Raw genomic sequence first — 10,606 nt, 5'->3', positions numbered from 1 at the left:
ACGTTTGAGCCTTCCCATCCCATGCCTCAAGAAACATCATCCTCATAATAATCAGGTGTTTGTTATGGAACCCTCCAAAGACAACTGGAGAGAGCAGTGATGCTGTAAGCCCACTGCTGAGGGTTAGAAATGAGGATGGTGCTAAAGCAGGGAAAAATGACAAAATTAAATAAAGAAAAATATCCGCTTTCCAAAACCCCACTGGCTACATTTAGATGTCTCAGCAGCAGCCAGCTCAGTGCTAGGCTACTTCACATGTGCATCCTGCCCTGTGTCAGTGCACCCACATTGCTGCCATGGCAAGGCCAGGGACACTGGCAGTGTTAAGCCTCCCAGACATCCCAAAGACTCTTCCTGAACAGCAATGCCTGGTCTTTCTAGGAAGGAGCTCAGGCAGAACTGTTTGTCCTTTTCACCCCAATCAAGTCACAGGTGGGTGATGCTAGAAAAATTAGTGGCCACCACACCTTGACTCCATCAACTCCATCACACCTCCATCACCTCCATCGCACGTCTAGAGGGCTTCTGCAACTGCCACCCGTAGCAGAGCGACAGCAAGCTTTCTTCTCTGTCTCAGGAAAATAATGTAAAAAGGCCATCCTGGGACAGACCGGAGGTGCATCAAGTCTAGTGTCTTCTCTCCAAAAAAGAACGGCAGTGGTGTGGTCAGATGAATGTAAAAACAGGGTAAATAATCAGTGATGCTGCCCAGAATATTCTTCATGCTGTCAGCACTGTGTGGCTTTATAAGCCCAACCCTGTTCATTGCATTTAACACCTTTTGATGAATTCATTAGCTGTGAAATTTTCTCATGGTCCTCCAAACCCTTGCAATCTTGACACCCTGGAGGTGCTGTATCAAGGAGATGCACGCCTTATCTTCAATCCCATAATCACCTCCTTTAATTCATCCTGAACCCACAATCTTGCTGAGTTTGTCTGCTGTTCCTGGTACTTATCCTGGAAGAAAGAGGGAAGGCCTGATCTCCCCATAATGATCTGATCCTGCAGTCTCCTGTCACCCCACCCTGAGTCACCTCTCACCGAGGCTGCAAGAGCTCTGCAACCAGCCTGAGACTACGTGGCCATGTCCATTAGGCTGGACAGTAAGTTTGGGACTGGGAATGATCTAGACACAAGCTCAAAGAGAGTCTCCTGGCTGGCAAGAACTTCAGTGTCACCCAGGCAGTGTGGCTTAATTCATCAGTGCCCACAAGGAGTGCAGGTACCCAAGTGCCAGGCACAAGAGCCGGCAGCGTGGCAGCAGATGGAGCAGACAATACCCCAGCCTCTGCATATGTTTAGATGGACAGCAGTGTTTCGCAGCCACAATTTTTCCCACAACTTGGCCAACCTTACCTCCTCCCTCTTTCCAGACTTTAAGGTAAGCAACCTTAAAAGCAGCTCCAGAAGTGGGCAGGGGCTAAAGAAGAAAGTCCCAGAAAAAGCATCTGGGCAGGGAGAGGTGGGAGGGAGGCACATGCCCATACCCACTGTCACCAGCCTGCCTGAAAAGAGAATTAATATCATTTGTGTGGGATTTTCCTCCCCCTCCCGCAGATCAAAAGGACAGCAGCAATGCAATCTGCTGTTTGTGTAGGAAATGTGTCAGAAGAAGGAAGGAGGGGATACACATGGGAACATCTGCTCTAAGAAGCCACTTGAAAATTAACCATTTAGGTCCTGGTGCAGGGAGCACCTGCCCAGAGCTAAACCTCTATGACACCGGGGCTGTGCTTGTTCATGGTGCCTAAAGTGCTGGAGGAGGAGGATGAGGGTGATGAGCAGTTCTTCCTCACTGGGCTCACGTTGGCGGAATGGAGCCCTTCCTGGTACTGCTGGGCAGGTATGTGCAGGCTCACTCTGCTGAAGATGTGGGAAGAGCTGTGGCTGGCCAGAGTTCTGCATCTCCATGGAGCACACCTGGACAAGTGCAAGGTTTGCAACGTGACTCCCTGAGTCACTGGTGCCAACAGCAGGGCACAGGGAGACAGGGCTTTTTGTCTCATTTGTCTGACAGTCTTTAGGCACCAGATTCCTCCCTTCTACTGCTCCGCTTGTTGTTCTCTCCCTCTTTCTGTATCAGCTGGACCTGGCAGCCCACAGAAGAAGCAGAAAATTAAAGGTGGGAGCAGCACATCTGTCTGTGACTATTACAAGTGCCCTGATCACTCACAGCCACCCCTTGTGACCTTTGCACAAAAACTTGTCACTGGAATAAAGTATTTGCTGACCTGGCCTTGTAACGCTGCCACACATAAAGATAAGTACAGTAGAGAAACAGAAAATTAGGGAAAAGGAAAAAAAAAAAAAAAAAAAAGGAAAAGGTGGAATTCTTTCCTCCCCCTGCATATAAAATTAAAAATCTCACATTGTCACGGTGCAACAGAGTTGAGCACGAAAGGGAAAAAACAGCCCCGTGTTGTTCTAGGCCGGGCGCCAGAACAGCTTGTGTGAGTTTGTGCTGGCAGCCGCGTCCTCCGGCCGAGGGTCCGCGCTCGGCCGCCGCACGGAGCCGACACCACCGACCCTTCCTCCCAGGTCACTGAGTCACCTTCCTGCCAGCCCCCCGCCACCCTGAACCTCCCAGGCACTTCGGCAGAGGTTGCTTTTCGCTTGTTTGTTTGCTCGTTTGTTTGGCGTCCTGTAAGACGTGTCCCATGATTGTCATTTACTGCCCAGGGTGGCAAACGAGAGGCTGCCGCCTCTGTGAAAACATCAACCTTAACCCAGTTTTGGACACAGTCCAACAAATCCTTTACCCAGAGAAATACTTTTACACAAGTATTTAAGTCAACAGGAATCCTTGCATGAGAAGAGGATTGTGGGATTTAGCCTTTACCCATCTTATTTTCCCAGTAAATAAAATGTACTTTATTTTTGCCATTTTTAGCCTTTCACTGTTCCTTGGTGTTTGTTTATTTCCCCAGAGTCCCCTTGATTTCAAACGTCATTTACCTTACAATTCCTTTCTTTCTCATCTCTGCTCTATATAAATTTTGCCACTTTTGCAAGTACCTTACCTGTATACATGAATCAAATGGGCAATCTGATCTCCAAATTAGGAGGGAGAATTTGTTTGGATATCAGTTTCTGCATCAGAGCTGATCTTCTCAGTATTGACTCCACATCAAATGTAATGCTGGAAGAGCTGGGGGAATCCAGGTAACTCTCAATAACCAAATATATATATTAAAAAAAATCCTCTTTAACTAAATTTTTGTTAGGACCGATCTTAAAAGGACCTCTGCTTTCCTTTTCTGTCCCTGCCTTCTTAGGAGTCTGCTCTAAATGTATGTAGTCACAAATCCTCTCCCATATTCATCACTAAGATGCAGCAGAGAGCCCGAGAGTATCCTGATTACAAAGGTGTAGTTTGAACGTTGCTCTGGACTAGAGCTGGAGGCTATCTCTACTTCATTCAGGTGAAAATAAGCACTTAGCCTTTTGGACTATGGAATTAAAGGCAGGCATGAGCAGCAGCACATCACACCGTGTACACTGCTGGCTACAAAAACCTTGGGTCCTACAGTCACCCCAGCCCAACGGACCCGCCTCTAGGCACATCATCGAGTCTGGGTCATGAAGGTCAGACAAAAAAGGGAGATGTAAAAACCACGGGGTTTTGGCCCACTGCTACTTCTTCTGCAACTCTCCCAGTCCATTTAATTTTAGTTTGGCCTCTTCTCTGTCTTCTGCAAAGGAGCCTTTCATTGTCGTGCCAGCTTCTACAAAACCCCTTTGTCTACGAATGCTCAGCAGCACCATTTCCATGACAGCGCTCCATTCATCCCGCTCCGCTGTGGCCAGGTGACATCCTACCAGCGACACCCGCAGGTCCCCGCCAGGTGATCACCATTCCAGGTTGTTCCTTTCACTTATTAACTGCTGTGGGCTGGCCTCCAGGTCAAGTGTGGTGCTGAGTGTCTTTTGCTCCTCAGCAAGTGTCACCAGGTTCGCCAGATGAGACTGACACTTTGCGAAAGCATCGGGAGTACATCTGAATGAGCCGGTATTTTTTTTTTTTTTTCCCCAGGGCTTTGAACATTTCTGACATCTCTACCATCCCACTTTATTCCCGAGAGCAAGCTGCTGAAATCCTTCTCCTCCCTGGGTGCAGGTGGAGCGCAGGCTGGTCACTGTGCTGCAAGAGGAACTCCATAAGGTGACAGCCTGGATTTCAGCCTGCAGCCTGAACTTCCTGATGCAGTGAAGCCTGTTGCTTTGTGGTGAAGCCACAATGCAGGAGCAAGGTGTTGAGCACATGAGTTCGGGCTCCGAAATCAAAACTCTTCCACAGACAGGGGTCTACCTGGAGCTAGATTCGAGCTTACTCAGGTTTCAGGGAGTCTGTTCCCCCTCACTGCACCTTCACCTCAGTACCAAGTGCTCGTCCCCCCACAGACCCAGTCAGGTGACCAGCTTCAGGTAGCCAACTCTGCAGCCACATTCTGAAGCTTAATGTTATTCACATCTTTCAGTGATTCATTAAAGCAGGACTTACACTGAAAGTCTAATTAAGACTGAAGTCCCACATTCATTTCCAGAGCAGTAAAAGGCGAGTTATGTAAACTCACAGCAAGTAATTCTTCTTTTACCAGAAGAGCAACATAAAAGCATAAAATGCATCCATAGGCAAAACAGTAAAAGAGGGGAGCAAGGTTCTGGCAGACAGTACATAAGAGAAGGAAGTCTAGAAAGACATTTTTATTTGCATTTCTTACATGACATTCTCTGGACTTCCCCTCCACCTGGAATACATCAGAGGGAAGTGGGCCAACCAGTGTGATGGCTACTGTACAGCCCTGAGACAAAACGCAGCTCATTTTGACTAGAAAAGTGCTCTCCTCATCCCCAGCCTCCCATTTCTCTCTCCATACCTGGGGCTGGGCTGCTCTCAGAGGCATGGGTTTGGAATTCAGGCTCCCAAAGGAGTCAAATAGAAACAGCCCACTGAGCCCAGCTTCCCTCTGCACAGAGCTCCCTGAGTCACCCCAAATCTTTCTTATCCAGAGTCACCAGAATCTTCATCCCAGCTCCTCTGACTGCATTGTGTGCAACATCAAGGCAAGGTTGAGGCACGGCAAAGAGCAAGACTTGCCTTTGCTGAAGGGGCCAGCACAAAAAGGATATGAGGGTGAGGGAAGAGGAAAACATCCTAGGAGGGTAAGGAACAGGGTTAGAAGATAATGCCAGTGTGAGCACTCCAAGTTACAGAGGGTTCTGGAGTGGGAACAGGCAGCTTGGTTTTGATTCAGTACCTGATAAGAGGATAAAGGAATAGTAGAGGTGATTGCTGCAGCCATGGGGATTTGTTTGGGAGGGCAGGAGTGGGTACCACCGAGGCCACCAACAGATGTTGTAGCAATGACAGTCTGAACTGGGTGGCACAGGGAGGTTTTAGTATGGGAGAAAAGTGGAGATGTTTGGGATTCTCTTATTTTAACAGGCATCTGGGATACTGGTTTGTACTCAGGTTAGGTTGATTTGGAAACCCCACAGAAAAGCAAAAGAGAAGACTGGTGTGATATACCCCACACGTGAGAAAAGACAGTCTTTTATGCCCTGAGATTGCTGATCTATCTAATGAGGAACTCAACACTTGTTCTAAGAAAACATTCAGCCGAGCCCACAAGTCCCAGGAGAAGAATGGATCCTGATTAAGAGACCTTTTGCAGATAGTGGGATAAATAATGCCAGATCTCTGCCTTACAAAGCTCAGGGCAGTAGCTGCAAGTAATATTGATTAATCCTGAGATGAAGTGTTTTCTGAGGAACTACTGCAAAAGTTGTATGAGAACATCTGTAGAACAAAGCCTTATACTCTAGGTTCTATTTTTTGCTTAGCAAGCATTTTCATCCTGAGATTTCCCAGTCCTAACCTAGCAAAACACTTCTGCAGTATTAAGGTCTCTTCTGGGAGTTACCAAAATAAAGTGCATTGTTAACACAGTGCATTATTTGCTTACAAATAGAGCAACGCCAATTAAATTCTCTCCTTTAATAAGAAATTAGTACCTCTACACTGGACCCTTATTGAGGACACAGCAGCTTCTGCTATAAAGACTTTTATCTGAGTCTGATAAATTTTATGTCTGGTCCCAAAGCAGACACTAATTTTGTCTCTTACTGTCCATTGGTATTTATGGCCTTTCACTGTCCTTCTCTGTATCCTGCTACAAACTTCTATACACCTGTTATTTTATAATGTGGGTTCTCAGGTTCCTTCCTGGGCATTGAGAATGAAATAAAACAAATACTAAAAAGGAAGGAGCATTTAGTTATTAATTAATTAATTTGACAAAGAAGAGCCAAGCAATGTTAAAATACAGCTGCCAGGGTGACAAACAAGAGTGAAAGAGAGAAAAAAACTCTGAAAGAAGAGTGTGCCCTGTCGATGCCATCCAAATTTCCTTCACAATTGCAAGGCAAGAAGCGTGCTCTCTTTACTGAAAAAGCTATGGCTTTATAAAGGCTGAAAAGGTACCTTCATTTAGCATTTCTGGAAAAACAGAACACAGCAGACTGTAAAAAAAAAAAAAAAACAAAACAAAACCAGAAGTTAAGGGTTAGACAAGCTGAGTGAAACTATGGAAGATGAATAGCTGAGTGAAAGCTGCCTCCCAGATGCTGGCAGGGGAGCCAAGGTGCGGGTGTGATACTAAATGCCTGCCTGGCTCAGACAGGCAAGCTCCCACTGCAGAGTCGAATGTGCCCTGTGCCAGTGGTACCTCTGCAGAGTCCTTTTTGATTTTAACTCGTGCTCCTAGATTGATGCAGCCTCATTGACAGCCACGTTACGGCAAATAGAACAATATGTAATTTATACACGCAGCTTAGTGCCACCAGCCTCTCCATTTGGTAGGATGATTTGACAATGGCCCTGGCTGCTCCAGTACATACTCACAAATACTGCAGCACACTCAGGGTCTCGTTATCGGGGAGAAATCAGCAGGACAGCCATAAAACAAATCCGACTCACATAAGCACACTGCTGAGGAGACTGTCTGCAATATATGCTCTGATTAATGTCTGGAATGGCAGCAGTGCAAGTTAATGCTTTCTGGAGTCTTGGATGACATGCTTGAAAAGATCTTTGGGAAAGTCGTGCCCACTTTTATGACCTGACTGCAAACTGAGCAACCCCCCCAAATGCTGACCTTGGATTTGACTGCAGGGTAAGTGCTGGAGGAGATTGCTAATTGGGGAAGTCCCGTGGATGCCAAGGGCAGCTCCTTGTCTTACTACCATCAGCTCTGTATCTTTTTGGGTTAAATTCCTCCGTTTCACAGGAGGGAATGAAGCATTCGGTCCTTCTAATGCTCGCTGCTGTCTGCAAGGGATGAAACAGCCTTTGAAAAAGTTTGGAAGAACTTCTGCAAATAAACCTTGCTATGACCAATGCACTTAAAATAGCTTCAATCCTGCAAGTATTAGTCTCAGGCCCTGACTCTCCCTCTGAAATGCAACTGGACTATCACAAAGAAGACGTCCTATTAAAAAAAAGAAAGAAGAACATAAAAGCACTGAAATCATGTAGAAACAAACACAAAGAGGCTTCTGCCCAATGTGGTGAGAGAGAAAACGATTAAATCGCATGAAAAACCTGTTGCTACCGCTTCTGCATCTGGCCAACAAAGAGGGCTAGAGAGGCCCCACTCAGTAAATACCTACTCTTGTTGGATCAAAGGGGTAAGAATGGAAGCGAGTCCTCGGGCTTTATGGACCTGATCCAGTTGGTTTTTCTACTAATTTCTGTGGGCTTTGGCTGCTGTCCAGGCAGCAAAAACAACCAGGAGCAGGGCTAGCCTTGCCTGGCAAGTGGAAGCCCTGCCAGCACCACTGGTTTTTACTCTCTCTGCCCTAAAGCCGGGCTTTCTGCTCAACTCTGGAAAACTCCATAGGCAGCAAAAGGCTTGCTGCAGCCCTGGAAGGGTTTTAGCCAGACCCAGGAAGGCACCCAGCTGCAACAGGATGCCCAACACGGTCACTCCCAACAGCTTCCATCAGTCCCCATCCACATTCAGCCATCCTGATGTTTGGTGGCACGGAGGCTGCGATCTCCTCCGAGCACAGGCACCAGTCACAAAGCTCTGTATTGGCCAAGCAGCTCTGCCTGGCTCTGCTCCATTGAGGAAGGACTGAGAACGGAGCCTTCTCTGGGCTTGGTGGGAGGGGAGCCCTCAGCCTGAGAAGGGCTCAGGGGCCAGGGAGAGGAAAGCAGATAGTTTGCTCACCGTGTCGTGCTCTCACGAGGGCTGTCAGAAACGCAGAAGCCCTTGGAATAAAGTTTCTGGGGAAGTTCTTCCTGTTGCCTTGCTTCCAGTAATGACTTTGTGCTTGTTTACATTAGCGAGTTGTACTACCAGTATTTTATACAACCGTAGCTAAATCAGTACAACACCTGTATTGTACCCAGCGTAGCCTTGGTGGGAAGGTGAGTGTAGTATTTCTGAGTCCTGAAAAAGCAAGCCAGAAACATGCCAGATGGATACTTAGAGGAAATGGGAATGCTGTTGTATTTTCTGACACTTCGAACTTGATAATGACCACAGACTTAACTGTGAAATTGTTAATTGCCTTCCTAAAAATAAGACACTGCTAGATTGTAGACAATTATACCTAGTTTACAGCACCCAAATAGGAATTAAAATCTTGGTTGTTTTTATAATCTTGTTTTTCCTCAATTTATTTGTTAAAGGGGAGAGGGTAACATGAATTATTACTTACAGAAAACAAGATATTTCTGTCAAGAAGCCTAATTAATAAGAATACAAGATTCTGCCTAATGTTTCCAATGTACAAAGACAACAAAACTCCACAAGTTAGCAATTCCACAGGGTAACTTCATGGAGATTGCACTTGCACTTTGGGGAAGAAATTGCTCCACTTTTGGTAGAGCCCATGCTGACTGTGACTGCAGGATGACACTGTCTTTAAAAGGACAGAGCTCCCCATGTCCCCAGTCTGCCACGGTGGACAAATAGATAAAGCTCTCAGCTTTACTGAATGGTGACAGATTTAACCCCAGGACCTTTAATTCTTTTGCTGGAGCTGGGCACCTCCACATTCTGGGCTGGAGTTTTCCAGTTTGAACCTTACAGCTGACAGTATTACCAAATACTACTACTCTGAGGAGGGCTTTGTGACAACGCAATCATTAACGTTCAAATCCACCCAAATATCCTGGCATTCACTACCGGTGGAGTTAAACAGTTGAGGTTCGTGGGAGAAAAGTGGTGTTGGTGATGCAGACCCCAGCTCCTGTGACAAAGAGCCTTAATGTATCAGAGATCCAAATTAAATTATATTAAATCCAAATTAAACCTGATGTTTTAAGGTGCTAATGCTGTCATTGTAGAAAAATGTGGGGAAAAAAATGGACTAATAATAATACAGTTTCTATTTTGCAGATATTACAATCTAGGCAAGGCAACCTAGAGGAAGGAAAGGGAAAGGAGTTTCCCTGTTGTACTTGTTGGAGGCTGAAGCACAGTCTGGAGACTCCAGCTGGCACCACGCAGGGCGTTCGCAGGGGAACTCTGAAGCGTCCCCGGTGCTCCGCTCTCCCTTACCCACCAGCCCCCTCATATTCACCCCTCAAAAACCTCAACATCCACCTCGACCCGGAGCCTCATTCCTCAGCCCCCTGCCTCCCCTCCCGGCGCTGCTGCAGCCCCGAGGCCCCAGAGCAGCGACAATCCCGGGCCGCTTCCAGCGGGCTCGGAGCGGCACCGGGGCTCGGGCAGCCGCAGCTTCCCCGCGGCTTTCGGCCGCGTCTGCCGGGTCCGACCCGGGTGGGGAACCCCGGCGGGAGCCCCCCGCCTCGCAGGGCGCTCACTTCTGATGCGATTACAGCTAATTAAAATTTAAAATTCAAATCAACTATCGAAAAGGTCATCTTGAAAAAAACCCGTCGGCATTTGGTATTTATCAACTACAGATAAACCCGGTGTGTGTGTGTGCAGGGGGGGATGCGCCGCGCCCCCCGCCTCATCCCCGCGGCGGGGCCGGCCCCGCGCAGCTCCCGCGGCCGCGCTGCCCCGCGCTCCGCGGCACGTCGGGCTGCAGCGGGCGGCCGGGCGCGCCCTGTCCGCGGCGGCGCAGCGGAGTTGGGAGCGGGACGGCGGCGCTGCCAATGCAGCGGCCGGGAGGGGAGGGCGGCAGCGGCGGCGGCAGCAGCAGCAGCAGCAGGAGGAGGAGGAGGAGGAGGCGGCGAGGGGGAGGGCGCAGCCGGCAGCGCGCACCGGCCGGCGGCGGCGGGGCTGGCCGGGGCGGCGGGGCCATTGTGTGCTCCAGACGGGGACACGGCCGCTCGCTACCGCGCCCTCGCCCGCACCCGCGGCTCGCAGCCGCGAAAGTATCGCGAGAGCGGCCGGAGAACAACCTGCTCCGCCACAGCCCCGCGCCGCGCCCGCGGAGCGCCCGCGCCGCCGCCGCCGCCGCGCACATGCGGACGCCGAGCGCCGCCGCCGCCCGCCGGTGAGTAACGCGGGGAGAGCCGCGCAGCGGGGAAACGCGGGGGAAAAAACTCGCCGCCACGCCACACCCCGGCGGGGGGAAAGTCCTCCCCGCAAAGTTGGGGAGCGCGGCTGTGAAGGGGGGA

This window comes from Hirundo rustica, chromosome 6 (assembly GCF_015227805.2).
Source record: "Hirundo rustica isolate bHirRus1 chromosome 6, bHirRus1.pri.v3, whole genome shotgun sequence".
NCBI lineage: Eukaryota > Metazoa > Chordata > Aves > Passeriformes > Hirundinidae > Hirundo > Hirundo rustica.
This window is presented reverse-complemented; position numbering follows the sequence as displayed.